Raw genomic sequence first — 16,847 nt, forward strand, 5'->3', positions numbered from 1 at the left:
TTAAAAAAGCATGCTAGTTGTGTGATATGTTGCTAGTTTAGTCTGCACGTCCCAGCAGAGTACACATCTGCTACACTACATAAGGAAATTTCAAATTGAAAGTGTGCTTTGACTGCTTGAAAGGATTCAATGACATCCACAACTTGGTCTTGAGAAAAATCCATGTTTTCAAGATTTGAAGCCAGCCTTTACTGTCAGTGAATCCACATCTGTTTTGTGTAGCCACATTTCTTCAAAAGGCTGGATGAATACATCGAGTAGTTTTCTGCAAATCTCTTTTATTATATTATTGGCATGTGTGCTGTTAATTTTCACCGCATCCTCACTTCAACAGCAATATGATATGTCACGTTCCTTCCATAATGATCAGTCGATGGGAATATGACAATGGCACTTGGAAACATTCTTGGTCTAGGCTTTGGTGACCTCATAGCTGCACAAAGAAACCCAACATTTCTGTTGCTACTTTTGGCTTATCCCATCAGGGGTCGCCACAGGGAGTCACTCACATGATCTTTTTAGTTTTCACACGGGATGCCCTTGCTGACGTGTCTTGGTCCACTAGCTGGGAGTGGAACACATGCTGTCTGCAAAAAAAGGCAGCAGCATGTACTACTATGCAATCCCTCAAAGAAACATGACATACAGTAAATAGAAAGTGGGGCCTCGAATGGATTTAGAGTTAGCTTTCAATACTTCCACGGCTACTACAGTGCAACTAAAATACTTTTCCTACCATGAATGTGAGCACACACGCACACACACACGCATGCACACACGCATGTACACACACGCATGCACACACACCCACACATACACACACACACACACACATGCACACACACACACACGCATGTACTCACACACTTATCTGAGGAAGCAGTGGCAGTCTTGTGCCACTTTGAAGATACCCACCATTAAAAGCTAGAAGACAGAGTTTTGAAGAGGCCTATTGAAAGCGAACCTGTGCATTTATGATGTAAATGTATTTTTTCCAACCCTTTCTTCTTCTTACCCTCTTTTTCTATTTTGACAGCCTTTGAAATTGTCATATGCACATTCAATTTAACAGTCAGAAATTCTACTTTGGGCCCATGTTTTTCTTCACTGCAATAAAATATGAAATAAACTTGAAAGGATTTAGCTGGATATTTGTGCTTGCTTTTCCTTTAATTCACTGTGCCAACCACAGTGCATGAATTTTAGGTGGAAAAAAAAGGTAATTTAGGTCAGTTTTACTGTAATAACTGACTCACCATTGTTCCCGCTTGCCTCTAGAGGCACCACATCCAATTTGGATTGCTCGATGGAAAATGATGAATCAGTCTAAAATATGAAAGGGTGCTACATTAGAATAAATTGTGAATTCTTTTAGCAAAATACAGGTCAATATTTTGACCCAAAATCACACAATTTATACTTGAATTCTGTATTGGACACTGCTGATTAACTGATGCTAGTGAAACACAAAGGACACCATACAATATTCTATCCTAAGGCAAACCAAAACAAATGAAAAAACAATAAATGTTGTATAACAAATAAATGTATAGAATGGAAATAAATACGACTTAAGTAAGAAAATATAAATGCGACGAAAGGTCCCTTTTAAGGCAGAGGAGCGAAGTACCCCAACCTCACAGGTCAAGTTTCAGGTGAGACCTATACTTTAAGTTAGATTTGAGTATTTAACTACTCTGTTAAAACCTTTGTGCATTCCTCAATTTTTAATTTGCATCAATTTGTTCTTTTTTAAGTTGAGTGAAACACCAGCATGGTATGAAGGTCTGGCATTGGGGGTCTCAGCAATAAGGAGGTCGGGTCCACTTACGACATTACATCTTGCAAAGTATTCCACAATGGGGTATTCCACAATGGGCTATATTTTATATTTGAACTTTCCTATCACTGTCACAGCTAAGGTTTCTAAAAGACTACAGTACTGCCAAAAAAAGACTTGCTGATCCAATATAGCTCACCTGACATCTTTTTACCTCACGTAAATTCCTATAGGATTTGTTTATTAAGAAATGCTTGGGATGGTGCTCCAAACATTTGGAGTCATCCTGCTTCTCATCCAACCAGCAAAGATACATTCTTCTATTATTATTCTTAAGACAAATGTATGACTAATACAGTATTAAAATATAATTTTGGATTACTATACACCATACATGATGAAAAGTTGCTACAAATGAATTTAGCACTGGTTCAACAAAATGTCAATAATCACCTTTTTTTAAGGTTCAAAGTAATGTTGGATTCTGTCCACAATTTAGGGAGCGCGTTATCTGCACCTCACGGCAAAAGCCTTTGCCAATCACCTGTTATCCAATTTACTCACTGCGTGCTCGTTTGATTTCTTCAGATTTAGGAAAATGCAAAGACACTGAAGCAGAAATTAGACTTAGACAGATTGGTTGAGTTCAATCACAATTCTTGTTCAAAAAGCTCTGTTTTCAGGAAAGTACAATACAGCGCTGGGCCCTTCAAGAGCGGAAAGTCTCCATTCAGAAAAGGCAAAGTCCAAGGTTGTTAGATCAGTTTTATATTCAGTAGCACATTGTGGGCTGGGATTGATGGGCGATGAGTCTTCGGGGTGGGGCAAGTTCGAAGGAGAGTCTGCTTCCATGGGAGTGGTGCTGGTTATGGGCGATTCGGTGTGTTGGTGGGGGGCTGTTGGTGTGTGTGTGTGTGTGGAGGGTGCTGTTGTCTTCCATCCCGTCTCTCGGCCTTGGCGATCATCTTTGGCCGAGTTCTCGGGTGGCTCCTTCTGGCACCCACTGGTTTTATCTCCACGTGACCTTCCTGTGAACATTCTTCTCCAATCTTGGACATACACTGCCGTACCGCATTCAACCGTATCTTTTCTTTGTTAGGCAAACTATTTCCCTCTGTGCAGAGCGTTCAGTAGTAATCAAAAACTGGCGTCTAACATTAGTCAAAACATAAGATACAATCAAGTACTGAACGGTCAAGACGACTCTGGCCGTGTCCATGATTCAAAGAAAAAACATCAGGCATGCATTCCACAGTTCCTTAAGGGTCATTAAGGTATTTAGGCAATATATCAAAAGTCATTTGTTATTTCAAAGTCCTCAGAAATATATATATCAGATCATAAAGTTATAAAAACCTTTCTCATCACTACTTATCAAAAATGTCTAGTTATGTCTTCTTTATTGATTTGGTGTGTAGGTATAATTATATGCTTCAAATGTTTCTTTTATTTATTTAATATGTGAATATACTTGTCTGCTTATGTACTTTATTCAATGAGGTTTGAGCATATCTGTTTTTGTAGCGAGACAGGACTTTTTGTATTTCGACCTCATTCCTTCAGTAACCTTCTGAATAAAATGCATTAAAAGTTCACATTCATTACAACTTGTTTTTGGTGAGCAAAATGTCAGAAGAATTTAATTTAAATGCTGATTGATTGGGTTTTAATACAATGCAGATGGTCCAAACAGCGCTACTGCTTTGTGTAATCTCTGAGTGACATGGCAGAGTAAGAGAAAGGGTTTAGAGCACAGGTGTCAAACTCAAGGCCCGGGGGCCAGATCCGGCCCGCCACATCATTCTATGTGGCCCGCGAAGACAAATTGTGCATCAAATTCGTGTGTCATTACTAGAATTGCAAATTGTCTTCACTTTTAATATCTTTTTGTTAAAATATTTGAATAGTTTTTACTCGTCTGATTTGAAAACGAGTTATTTGTCAGTTTGTTTTGTAGCTTTTACTGTATATAATAGTGTTAAGAGTAAAAGTGATCAAGTCATCACAAAAATCAAGAAAAAAATCTTATATAAGCCGCACCTGACTATAAGCCGCAGGGTCCAAAATTTTGGAAAAATGTCGCGGCTTATAGTCAGGAAATTACGGTACTTAGGGGCTTTACTACTCGACACTGGGTTGGGTTATAGTAGATTGGATGTTCTCCCTGTGCTTGTGTGAATTTTTCTTCAGCAACACTATCTTCCTCCCACAATCCAAAAACGTGCATGTTAATTTAATTGAACTCTAAATCAAGTATGTCCAAAGTCAGGCTCGGGGCCAAATGCGGGGCCGTTCATTGGCGAGCAATGATTTGAAATTTGAGGAGGAGGAGGATTTTAATACACTGACAAAAGAGGCCGTTGTTAAATACTATCGTAGAAGAGAAAGTGAAATTGAAAGCGGTAACTGTGACAGCGTCATTGAGGATCTTGGAGAAGCGGATTGAAAATACAGAGTGGGTATGTTTGTGCACCCCGGCTTCTATATATACATGCTCTAGGAACGTCAACTCGGAAGCACAACAGCTTTGGAGACATGAACAATCAGTCGTGCTGCGCGTGTAGGATTCACAATAGCGCTTCAGCCGTGCATCAAATGTTAAAATGCGGCGACAACCTTGAATCTTTCAATTCATTAAATGTTTAGTTTTTCTCCAAGAGCAGAAGGTACTAGATTGAATTTGGTGATTAAACTGCTGTATACCTACAATCTAACCACTTTTAGTGACAGTTATGCATTGCAAAAGGGTTCTAGAGGTCTCAAGAAAAACTTGAATATTTGCTCTCTGACCTTTAAAGCTACATTCAGAGTGTGCACTGCTTCACTGCGACAGTTGGTAAACTCAAGAGCATTGTTCCATTGTGCTGTTATTCAGAGTGCACCAAATATGTCCTTCAACCCAGGATAGGGTATTTATGCAGCTATTTTATCAATTTTGTTAATTCAGGTGTATAAACAATGATAAATTTGGCACATTGTCAGTAATGTATTGTTAGCGAGACAAAGACATTATAGCTGGTTTGATTTTCACATGATCATTTGTTTGATCTGTCAAACTAAGACAGGCAAATAAATGATAGAGCAATCATATACTATCCTCCTGAGACCCAGAAATTAATTTTTGTCCTCCGAAGAGAGCGTATGTTTTTGGTTAGTATCTCTGAGGCCATACGTGTCATTGTGTTAGTTCCTCTTGGGCCTTTCAGAAGACATCCTCGGCTTTTCACAGTTGCCATAACTGACCGATGTCCTCTCAAAAGGACATACATATTGTAAAAAATAAATAAAAACATTATTTGACTTTTTTTTTTTTTTTTTTTACTGCAGTAATTTTTTTTTCACCCCTAAGAATTATGTTGTGAAAAAAAATATAAATTGAAAAACATTTTTTTCTGGGTCTCAGGAGGTTAAATTTGTAGTCGATATCACCATGTACAACAATATTGTATACCTCCAGAATACATTGACACTCTGTAAACAAGTACCTGCCACTTAAAGACATGAGATACTTATTAGAGCTGATATGTTTTCACTTGCAGACCACCTATAGGTTTAGAGAAGAGACAGACTTTGTGCTGTATTCATTTGCGCAAACAAGGATGCTGAGTTGTTGTGCCAGTCATTGGCAGGAGAGTCTTAATAAAGGCAAAACCCTGCCGTGCATGCTCTCTCTGTTCTACAACTCCTGCTGGTCGTCAGTCTCAACAGTGTCGTAATTTACTGTCAGAGAACTCCTCAAACTGGCCACCACACAGAGTGCTGACGGGGGACCACAGACAAGGTAACAAAGATCACAGTAAAAAAGAATGAGTGAAAGAATTATTTCTTTCCTCTGCTGGAAAAAAAGAGTAAAGGCTTAAAAATAATGGAGGAGGTGGAAACAGGACAAACTGACTAAAACACAAACAGCGGTTTGCCTAGCTTTGTTTATGTTTGCCACAGGTTATTTTCCGGGGATGTGGAAAAAGAAGGGGCGAGATAGCAAGGTGGTTGTCAATGGTTGAAGCTACAGCCGCACCTGGCAGTGTGTGACTCGTCTTTGATCACTTGTCGAGTGAAATTCCACCAGTGGATTAGAGTGACTGAGGGGGCAGCTGCAGGTGGGACGGCTAGACGAGTGACAAAGAAAGAAAGAAGAGAATGCATCATTAAAAACAGCTCTGTGCATACAGCCTTGAAAATGCTGCGTTGAAAAGTAAGATTCAGGATTATTTGTGGCCGCGATCAACATTTCGAATTTAATACATGGAATCAGAAATGTATGTATGTATGTATTTATGTATGTATGTATTTATTTATTTACTTAAAAAAAAGAATTGCATCCATCCATCCATTATCTGTACCGCTTGTCCCCGCGTGGGTCGTGGGCGAGCTGGAGCCTATCCCAGCAGTCATCAGACAGTAGGCAGGGGACACCCTGAACTGGTTGCCAGCCAATTGCAGGACACACAGAGACAAACAACCATTCGCACTCACACTCACACCTAGGGACAATATGGAGGGATCAATCGGCCTACCAAGCATGTTTTTGGGATGTGGGAGGAAACCGGAGTGCTCGGAGAAAACCCACGCGGGCCCGGGAGAACATGCAAACTCCACACAGGGAGGGCCGGAGGTGGAATCGAACCCGCACCCTCCGAACTGTGAGGTGGTCGTGCTAACCAGTGCGCCACCGAGCCAGCTTATTTATTTATTTATTTATTTATTTATTTATTTATTTATTTATTTATTTATTTATTTATTTATTTGTTTATTTATTTGTTTATTTACTTGTTTATTTATTTATTTATTTATCCATCCGTCCATCCATTATCCATCATCCATCATCCATCTCCATCCATCCATCCATCCATCCATCCATCCATCCATCCATCCATCCATCCATCCATCCATCCATCCATCCATCCAGCCAGCCAGCCAGCCAGCCAGCCAGCCAGCCAGCCAGCCAGCCAGCCAGCCAGCCAGCCAGCCAGCCAGCCAGCCAGCCATCATAAAATGAAAATTACATTTATTTACCAATTTACATTTATTTTTTTCATTCATTTTTACAATTTACTTTTTTATTTTACATGTCAAAGATGAAATGAAACAGTATCAGTAATCGTGCTTTGTCCAAGTATTTTGCGTGTAGAGGGGTTCTCCATAGTCTTTTTTTATCTCGGGCTCCCAGGGGGTCGAGAAATGTCCCTGCTCCTTAGTATCCTGTGATGCATAATGATTTGAGTCGGGAAATGCAGTTCAACCTATTGGCCAGCAGATGACAGCACTAGCAACAACCTTGTCGTCACAGTTTTAACATTAACAGGATCTGAAGACTAGATTCGTGTAGTATTTAGGACTGTCACGTTTTTCCACAATGTGAATAAGCTGTAACGAAATAGAATCAGTAAAATTATCTTGTTGTACAAAACTATAATGGTTGTGATATCTATATAAATTATAAATGAAAAGAGAAGTAGAAAATATATTCAAATGTGTCTGTTGAAAAATAAGTATTGACAATTAAATTATGAAAATGCAATAAATAATAATATTAATATTAATAACATTTATTATGATTTTCTGAAGGCGGCTCGGTGGCCGCACTGGGTAGCACGTCCGCCTCACAGGAGGGTGCGGGTTCGATTCCACCTCCGGCCCTCCCTGTGCGGAGTTTGCATGTTCTCCCCGAGCCCGCGTGGGTTTTCTCCGGGCACTCCGGTTTCCTCCCACATCCCAAAAAACATCCTTGGTAGGCCGATTGATCACTCTAAATTGTCCCTAGGTGTGAGTGCGAGTGCGAATGGTTGTTTGTCTCTGTGTGCCCTGCCATTGGCTGGCAACTGGTTCAGGGTGTCCCCCGCCTACTGCCCGATGACAGCTGGGATAGGCTCCAGCACGCCCGCGACCCCCGTGGGGACTAAGCGGTTCAGGAAATGGATGGATGGATGATTTTCTGATGTAGGAATGTAGGAGCTTTATTTTTATGTTTTTGTACACAGTCAAAGACACACCACCTAAAACCATTTACAAACAGAGCACTTAACAACATTCAGAAGCAAAGCCAAGAAAATAGTGGCTTACCAAAATCACTAAAAGAACCTACAAAAACATTTAAAATATTTAACAGAAAAACTTGACCATTGGCAATTGTCTGTGAGGCCGGAAAAAGCATCAACCACGCCACACTGGTGACACTCGTCTGGGTGTGTTGTGCAGAGATTCTGTGCGTTTTGGGAAATAAAAGCATGGCGAGTGGTCTGTTCATTCTTCCTTGAAAAATCAGAAACAGGGTTATATTGCTGCTAAGTTCAAAACAAACCTTTACAATGGTTTGTTGTAAGTCCTTGTTTACATTTCATATGCATGTTGTAGGTTTTTATCTTTTCCAAATTTTGAATTCTTAGTCAAGTCAAGTCAAGTCAAGTTTATTTGTATAGCCCTAAATCACAAACAGTCTCAAAGGGCTTCACATAGCCAAAATTGACAATTATTCTCAAAGCATCCCCTGATCATAAGCTCCCAAAAGGGCAAGGAAAAACTCAAAAAACCCCTACCAGGGGAAAATGAGAAACCTTGAGAAGGGACCACAGATGGAAGGATCCCCCTTTCAGGATCACCAGGTTATAATGGATGCAGAGAGTACACAAGTAATACATAATATGAAAATCAATGAAAAAAATGGATGTCGGAGGTGTCCTCGATTGTCCTGGCAGTGTCCTCAAGAGGGCCGAGCCGCAGCTCCCCCATCCCGAACTGGTCCCCGAGAATCCAGCCAGCCGCTATCCGCTTTTGAGCCACCTAACCCCCTCCCCAGCCGGGGAGGAGGTGGGCAGAGAGAACAGAACAAACTCCGGCCAAATCGGCCATCACAAGTTAGTTAAAGGCCATCTCATAGAAATGTGTCTTTAAACGTGTCTTAAATGTTTCTACTGAGGTAGTAGTTCTAATATCCATTGGTAGGGCATTCCAAAGCTCTGGAGCCCGAATAGAGAATGCTCTAGACCCTGCAGACATTTTCTTGGCCCTCGGTATAACTAAAAGACTAGCGTTTTGCGAACGAAGGTTACGAGACGGAACATAAGGAACGACTAGGTCGACGAGATATGAAGGCGCTAAGCCATGCAGTGCTTTATAGGTTAGTAGAAGAACCTTGAAGTCACATCTTAAATGGACCGGGAGCCAATGTAATTCGGCTAATATTGGGGTAATGTGATCAAATTTTCTTGACCGTGAGAGCAGCCTCGCAGCGGCATTTTGCACTAACTGTAGACTTTTAATACTGGATTTAGGAAGACCAGAGAATAATACATTACAGTAGTCCAGGCGCGACGTGACGAACGCATGTATAATAGTTTCCACATCCCCGGTCGAGAGGATAGGACGAATCTTAGCAATATTACGAAGGTGAAAAAACGCAATCCTGGTTATATTCTTAATGTGTTTTTGAAAGGAGAGCGTTTGGTCAAATATTACCCCGAGATTAGTTACCGTATCACTCTGAGTGATAGTACGGTTATCTATAGTTATAGTGGTTTCCTTAAATAAATGTTGATAACGAGTAGGACCAATTATCAACATCTCAGTTTTATCCGGGTTAAGACGAAGGAAGTTGAGAGACATCCATTGTTTAATCTCCGCAAGGCACGCCTCGAGATTACAGCAGTCCTGTGGATCTGTCATCGATAACGGCATATATAATTGGGTGTCATCCGCGTAGCATTGAAAACTAATATTATATTTACGTATTATGCCCCCAAGCGGAATCATATAAATATTAAATAAAATCGGTCCGAGTACCGATCCCTGTGGGACACCACAAGTAACATTATAAAGCTCAGAGGACGTATTACCATGGACCACTCGGTGCGTCCTGCCTGATAGATAGGAATTGAACCAGCTTAGTGCTGACCCTGAGATACCAACACAACTTTTAAGACGCCCTAATAAAATATCGAAGTCTACAGTGTCAAAGGCAGCACTAAGATCAAGTAGTAACAATACAGACGACGTATTTGAATCCATAGCTATGAGGAGATCATTAGTCACTTTAGCAAGTGCTGTCTCTGTAGAATGATTGGCTCTAAAACCAGACTGAAAAGAGTCATATCGATTATTATCGACCATGTAATCAATAAGCTGCTGTGCTACTACTTTTTCGAGAAGTTTTGCTATGAATGGGAGGTTTGAAACTGGCCTATAATTACTGAGACAGTCCGGGTTATTAGAATCGACTGTTTGTGTGACTTTTTATAAATTGAATCCAATTCAATAAAAAATGTGTGTGCAAAAGAAGCTTCATGTTAAGGTTATTAAAATATGTTAATAGATGGATCAAAAAAAACCTTCAAGGGATTTTTTTTACAATAAATAAAATGCATGATTAACTATAGGTTAATTATAAAAACATGTAATTAATCGTGATTAAATACTTTAATTGCTTGACAGCAGACAGAAAGGGGGATGGGGTAGATCTGGATTTAAAAACATTTACAAGACGACTTCAGCTCTGAAGACATCGTGTTCCATTATCACTCTCCGAGTCTCCGAGTTTCTCCTGGTCTGCAAATATTCAGCCCCATTTGGTTTTCAGTTGGTAAAATGCTGTTTTAGTGTTTGTGAACACTGGGTGGGGCTAGATGTTTGCACACAAGATCAGTCTAGTAAAGTAGGAGAAGTGGCAAATACATTCCTCATATACAGTGAATGACAAAACTTCTAGGATCTTTTTGTTTTTAAAAGAAAAACTAAGAAAATCCACACCAATAAAACTTAGAAGTGGAATGAGGAAAACTTCTGTAGCATTCAAATCTGATCTCTCAGCTCATTAATTCTTTGTTGATATGTACAAAGCCAATGGATTTACAAACCCATCTAGTGGCAAAGAGTGGAACTACGGAACTAGTGTCCTGTGCGACACAAACGTGTTGGGTTAATTTAAAGGGGAAACATGTTTAAGTTGTTCAAGTCTAGATGGGTGTGAATCCCCTGACAAACATACTGAAACTCGATTGTGCGTCTTCTGCCACAGCTTCTCAATGCTTTCACAGTCACTTTGAAGTAACCACCCAAAGCGTGTCCATGAGGGCTGCTGCATTGAACTGACGCTATGGCCCAAGAGCGAGCTCCCTGGGCTGCCTACCAACTGGATTTGAATGAAAGTCTCAAAGTGGAACACCCTGCAGAACAACTTCACTGGCACTGTCATTGTGGGCTCCGACACAAAAATATAGCCCGTCCAACCGGACTTTGAGGGCCGCATAAAAAGTCCAGGCCTGCGCAGTGAAATGCAGTTCAGAGTTGCACTGCAGTTCAATGAGCTCCATTTGAAGTACAGGAGGAGCATCTTGCACATTAAAGGAGAAAGGGTCCACAAACATTTGAAATGTGACTTCACTGGTTTCTTTTATATCAAACAAATTGTTTTAGGTTATTCACCTGACATGTTTCGGCGGTTTCTTCCGCCTTCATCAGAGTGTCACAGATGTGATGGTGACGCGTCTTTATCAGCTGATGGATGAAGGCGCGGCTCACCTGTCAGATTTGACAGGTGAGCCACGCCCTCTGCTGTCCATTCACCTCTCCAGAATGCTGTTCCAGGTTTGAGAGAGCATATAGGCTCCCTCATCCCTGTTGATGGTTCTCGGGCCCCGCTTGCGGATCTCGATAGCCTCCCTGATCCAACACTGATGTTTATTTTCTTCAGTGCGGATGACTCTGGCCTTCTACTAGTCCATGATGTGGTTTTCTCTTTTACAGTGATCGGTTATGGCTGACTTGTAGTGCTCCTGTTCTGCTTGTAGTTTTATTGCTCTTGTTTGTCTTGTTGCCGTCTCCTTCTCACACTCCTTCTTGTGTTCTATTTTTCTTGTGATGAAGTTTCTCCCTGTCTCTCCAATGTATGATTTATTGCATGATTTGCATGGAATTTCGTATATGGAATTGCATTTGTTATCCGGGTTGACTTTGTCTTTTGGGTGGACCAGTATTATGAGGGATGAGGGAGCCTATATGCTCTCTCAAACCTGGAACAGCATTCTGGAGAGGTGAATGGACAGCAGAGGGCGTGGCTCACCTGTCAAATCTGACAGGTGAGCCGCGCCTTCATCCATCAGCTGATAAAGACGCGTCACCATCACATCTGTGACACTCTGATGAAGGCGGAAGAAACCACCGAAACCTGTCAGGTGAATAACCTAAAACAATTTGTTTGATATAAAAGAAACCAGTGAAGTGATTAAATAAGGAAAAACAAAATGAACTTAGTACAATTATTTGAAATGTGGCTCTGTGGGTCTAGAAGTCTGCAAATCTGTGATCAAATTCCTTCTGTAGCTTCAAAATGACATCCTCATACTTCTCAGGTGCGCCTGCATCCACGAGTGCCTTGCATGCTGGGAAATGGCAAAGGTTTGGCAGAGAATGCTCTCACGTTGTCATAGACAGCACTGACAAGTTGTCCCTGGCCTTGCAACTAATTGTTCAGTACATTAAACCCATGTGTAATATGAACAAGAAAAGCTAAGTCCATGAGCCATTTGGGATCACTTAGCAGAGGAACGGCAACCGTATCTTTCTCTATGAAGGCTTTCACTTCCGCTCTCAACTCAAAAAATCTCTTCTTTATGTTTCCTCTGCTGAGCCAATGTACTTCGGTGAAGTAGAGCACATCCCCCTATTCTGACTCCATTTCCTCTGAAGAAAGCACGGAACCTTTTTGCGGGATCTGATTTGGTTGATGCATTTCACATCGACAGACATCACATTGTCAAACTTCAGGCATTTGATGCAAAGGGTCTGCTGACGGATAATGCAGTCCAGAGCAATGGCCTCCTCCACACGCTCCTCTTTCAGGTTTTTTTTTTTTTAACAAGTGCCACTAGTCCATCTTTCCTGCTATTGATGGCGCTCCATTGGTTGTTATTCCAACAAACCTCTTCCATGGCAAACTAGCAGTTTCAACGGCATCACACAGTTGGTGAAATATCTCCTGAGCAACTCCTCTGACTTCAAAATTGTCAGCAACACCACGGACGTAGATTGCGAGCTGGGGGTGTCGGTGACGTCTGTGGTCTCATCAAGAGCGACTGAGTATGCACTGAAATATTTGAAATTAAACGTCACTTCACAGGTCAGAAATGTGCCCTGCCACAGTGTTGGCAGAAAGGCTGATGTTGAGCATATATTTTCCACACCATAAGGCGCTTCGGGTTCTAAGGCGCAGACTAAATTCCAGGGGTTTTCTGTACTTAATCCACACATAGGATATATCGCATTATAGAGCGCATGCATGCCATGACTTACGGTAAAAAACCAAACCAAACCAAACCAAACCAAAACAAAACAAAACAAAACAAAACAAAACAAAACAAAACAAAACAAAACAAAACAAAACAAAACAAAACAAAACAAAACAAAATCAAAACAAAACAAAACAAAACAAAACAAAACAAAACAAAACAAAACAAAACAAAACAAAACAAAACAAAACAAAACAAAACAAAACAAAAACGTCACAGGAGCAAGGCAGTCAGTTCCATTGTACTATATTCTACTATTTAATCATGTACTGTATTGTACTCACATTGTTAATCAATATTAATACGCAAATCCATCAACATCCTCATCTTCTGTAGCCAAATTAAACAGTTGGGTAAGTTCGCCATTAAACATGCCAAGTTCCCTCTCGTCATTATCTCGTCAGTCTTCTGCAATGTTCCTGGCTTTCCAGAAAGTTTTAATTGTAACTCGTAAGCATGTTTCTTTGTCTATGCCATTTTAGAGGGTCCTAATGCTGTTTGGTTTGCACTTCTTTTCCTTTCAGCTTTTCCCTTCAGGGGTCGTCACAACGAAACATCTGTTTCCATCGCACCCTATCCTGTGCATCCTCTTCTCTCACCCCAACTAGCTTCATGTCCTCTTTCACTCCATCCATAAATCTCCTCTTTGGCGTTCCACTTGACCTCCTGCCTGGTGGTTCCATCCTCAGCATCCTTCTACCAATATATTCACTATACACATTTCCCTTTATTTTTGCTGATACTCTTTTATCACACATCACCGCTTGTTAAAACAACCAGGCATACGAACACACACGTAGAAAGTAAAAGTACCACAGAACAGGTTCCTATTCCTTAAGGACTGTGCACTATAGAGTAATAAAAATGACAACAGAGAGTATCTTTTTTGATTCCACTTAACACTGGTGCACAAACTTGGAAGTGGCAATGTGCAGTCTTTTTGGCCATCTAGCGTTGAAACATGAGAATGCAATGACCTAAGCTGACACACATGCATTTTATTTTGAACCAAGAGACCACACTTCACAAGGCTATCACCAGATTTTTCAGCAGAGGTGCATACATAATGTCATCACAAGCGACTTATAGCATTCATCTAATGAATGAATAAAATCAGTGCATTGCAATTGTTACACATGATGTAGTCATTTATCCAGAAAATTTCAGATTTCTGTGATTGTCTCCTCCAGGAGAAAGATGGCAACGAAACATGTTAGGGTCCTGTACAGTGAGGGATGACCCATGTGACGTAATTCGCAATCACTAGATCTAGGATTATATTTAAAAAGTAGATTGATTGATTGATTGATTGATTGATTGATTGATTGATTGATTGATTGATTGATTGATTGATTGATTGATTGATTGATTGAGCATATTTTTTTTAAAAATACTAAATTTATTGGTGGGTTTTACTTTTTAAAACTAATGAACGTTGAAAAATCAAAACATTTGACACACTGTTTCTTTAAAGAGAGACAGTAAGTGGTAAGTCAGTAATACGTAGTTGCCAGGCTTTCCTTGGTCACATTTATTTTAATGTAATGTTGAGTTGGAAACTTACGAGAGCTTCATTAATAGATGGATTGAAGAATGTGTTATTTTCCATCACTTTTGCTTTGCACAATCCCTCCTCCTCCAGTTAATGTAAAAATATTTAAATGAGGTACAGTACAAGTTAGGCACGTAACATTTAACAGATGAACTGTATTGTGGATACAGAACATTTTCTTAATGTCCACAAAACACATACTGCTCCTACTGAAACACGATAAAGTATGTAAAGATCATTTTAGACTGGTTGTGGATTCACAGTATGATATTTTACGGCTGATTATTTTTATACTATAAATTGCTCTTTATTATGTTAACAAAGAAGCTGTGATAATATTTTATTACTACTAGTTTCACTGAGGAAAAAAAAAGCAGCATTTCGTGAGAAGCAAAAGCTGTAGGAATATAACTGTTTGCATTACCTTTTATTGTGGCCCTCTGCACCTTCCTTTCGTGAGAATGTGCACTGCTGAAACCTCAAAAAAGGAAGTAGGCGCGGCTTCTTTTGACAGACTGTGATGCACAACATATAGAGTGCACATTCCATGATGTACGTTGTTGGTGAAAGGGCTGGTGTAAAGTAAGAGACTATTATATTTTTAATGAACTTTTTGTACATTTGAATTTGTTATTTCGACAGACTTGTTTTTCTCTGGAACTCTGAATTGGATTAACATTTTTGAAGGTCATATTGCTTGGTTAACAACAAGTTTTTCTGAGACTGAGAAACATTTCAAACTACTAAGGAAATAGTGACTCCGAGCTGTTGCCTAGCAACACTACATTTAACTTTGTTGCAATGCCTGTGATTGTACTCGAGGCCCGAGACTTTGCAAGTCCTCTTTTTTTGGTGAGGTCATGGGAGGTGTTATCCAGTTGTACTACCTTCAGTCTGGTGAGTGCACTGGAGTCATCAGAGCTAACCAAGAATCAGCTGCATCTTCAACACCTCCCCACCATCAAGACCTTCTGCATACTTACCTGGTGCTTCTTCTTCACACTTACCCTGCTGATCCACATTCTCAGCACCATCCAGTTTCACAGCCTCCTTCCATTGTCCTGGAAAAACCTGACTGTGACTGTGGCAGTTTTGGGATCGCTGATGTGTCTCAATGCCTTTATAGTTTTTCCATGGCTCATTATGGAGCACCAAACAGCCTGGCCACGTCCTGTGGCAGCCGTCATAACATCAGGCCTCACTTTTCTCGCCTATATCTTGGAATCCTACTTTCTATGCTCCCAGGTCCAGGAACAAAGAGGTTTCTTGGGCAGTCTACCTGGTCTTTTCAAGATTGTGGAACTGTGGGGTGGTTTTCAAATGATTCCTTTGTTTGTGGAAGCAGATTACGGCCCAAATCGTTGGCAGCGGTGGATGTCTGGAACATCATATGGTGTCTGTATCCTCATGTCTCTTGTCACCCTGGTAATAATATTGGGTGAATTTGCAGGAAAATGTCATGTTCCTTTTGACAGATTAATGGTTGTCTTCACGATAATTGGACTGCTGCTATACATGGTAGCTACAGTGATTTGTTTTGACAAGCTACTACACCTAAAAAACAGTGCCAACAAAAGTTCAGAGTTAGTTATAATGGAGATAGTTGTTGTTTGTATCACACTGGTATGTTATACCGTGGACCTTACATTCTCTATTAAAACTTTGTGTGACAGGCTTCACACATGAATGAACTCTTTATGTTAAATGTAAGTGGTAATATATTTTTCTGAGTGTTAAAAATGTTGATCTGAAATGATTTTGTAACCTTTAACATGTTTATTTAATGTAACAAGGACTTAAGATGTAGTCTAGTAAAATTTCACCTTGCACCTTGACCTACAACCTTAAGCATCTTATTTTATACCTAAATTCCCTTGTAAATGAGGTATCGAACTGTCCGTCCGTGCGTCCGTGCGTCCGTGCGTCTGTGCGTCCTTCTGTCCGTCCGTCCATCCATCCATCCGTCCGTCCGTCCGTCCTTCCATCCATCCATCCATCCATCCATCCATCCATCCATCCATCCATCCATCCATCCATCCATCCATCCATCCATCCATCCATCCATCCATCCATCCATCCACCCACGCAACAATCATCCATTCTGGATAAAAGATAATTAACAAATTATCATGGGCTTTTAGGAACTGGTACAGAGTTGGTGTGCTACCAAATCTGTACACTAGATGACAACATTTACTTTGAAATGATGGACTCTGATGCGCCTTGCCAAACGTCA

At 40.5% G+C, this 16,847-nt stretch overlaps 1 long non-coding RNA gene across 1 annotated transcript; it reads right to left on the reverse strand.

The window, feature by feature from the left end:
- Positions 1–2,420: 2,420 nt before the first annotated feature.
- On the reverse strand, positions 2,421–15,085 carry LOC125968778 (uncharacterized). The gene is made up of 2 exons (XR_007481369.1): positions 15,036–15,085; positions 2,421–5,889 (listed from the first exon to the last, which is right to left on the reverse strand). It is a non-coding gene; the product is annotated as an uncharacterized lncRNA (long non-coding RNA).
- Positions 15,086–16,847: the final 1,762 nt, after the last annotated feature.

Source organism: Syngnathus scovelli, chromosome 5 (assembly GCF_024217435.2).
Source record: "Syngnathus scovelli strain Florida chromosome 5, RoL_Ssco_1.2, whole genome shotgun sequence".
NCBI lineage: Eukaryota > Metazoa > Chordata > Actinopteri > Syngnathiformes > Syngnathidae > Syngnathus > Syngnathus scovelli.